This window comes from Orycteropus afer, unplaced genomic scaffold (assembly GCF_000298275.1).
Source record: "Orycteropus afer afer isolate SDZICR_OR568_19922 unplaced genomic scaffold, OryAfe1.0 scaffold00960, whole genome shotgun sequence".
Lineage (NCBI taxonomy): Eukaryota > Metazoa > Chordata > Mammalia > Tubulidentata > Orycteropodidae > Orycteropus > Orycteropus afer.
The window spans coordinates 30,483-31,540 of NW_006922547.1; positions in this window are offsets into that span (position 1 = coordinate 30,483).

Sequence of the window (1,058 nt, forward strand, 5' to 3'; positions counted from 1 at the left end):
ACACACACATATATATATATATATACATACATATACACACCAAAGATCATTAATGGTTACCACCACAGATAGCAGCGAGGAGGAAAGGGGAAGCTTTTGCTTTGAGGCATTGAGTTTATGCTAATGGTGGCAGCATTAGAAAAGGATAGCAATGATGGTGGCACAACATGAAAAATGTGATCAATGTCTCTGAGCTGTAAATGGGGAAGTTGTTATGTTGGTGAATGTCTTGTTATGTATGCTTTCACCACAATAAAAGTAAATAAATAAATATTAAAAAAGACAAAGAAGAAGTAGAAGAAGAGGAAGCGAGTTTGGTAATTCCTTGGTAATTGGAAAATAATCAATGGAAGTTGGCAGTTTGTTCTGAGGCAGTTCTTGGCCAGGCCTGAGAGCACTGAAATTCCCTTTGACCAATCTTTGCTTGGGTGTGTGGCACCAGATCAGGAGAAGGTTTGGGCAGAAGGCTGCATGCAGAACTTCCACAGACAGAGCATAGGCTGGTGATACAGTGGGTGGAGTTTGTTGTTCACATGCACCCAGGTCCCAAGGTGATGGCCCCTCCTGAAGCAGAGTGCCAGGACAGTACGTGTGTGGGAGCAGCACTGTCTTGGCCCAGAAGGGCCCCCGAGTAGTCAGCTGGACTAATCTCATCCAAGTAATTGGTGTTTATGCAACCCTTGGCTCTCGTACTGGTCTTACAGCACCCATGCAGGACAGAGATTCAAACAGCCTGAGCATGGCAGCCTGCAAGTTGGATGGAGAGAGGAAAGTGAGGCTGCAAAAAGCCAACCTCACTGGCCTCAGTGACCTCTCTGGCCTGGGATACACAGACCTAAGCACCACTAGTGCTGGGGCCTGACTCCCTGATGAGAGCTGTTTCAGGCCTAGAAAGTGATTTCTTCCTGCATTGGAGAAGGCATTCTGCAGAGCAGGGAGGTGTTTCTGTTGGGAGAAGTGCTACATTAGATAGATACATGGTAGAATGGTGTGGTTCTGCTTTTAGGATACAAATCTCCGCATCAACAAAAACCAAGATAAAGGCTTAACAATAGACA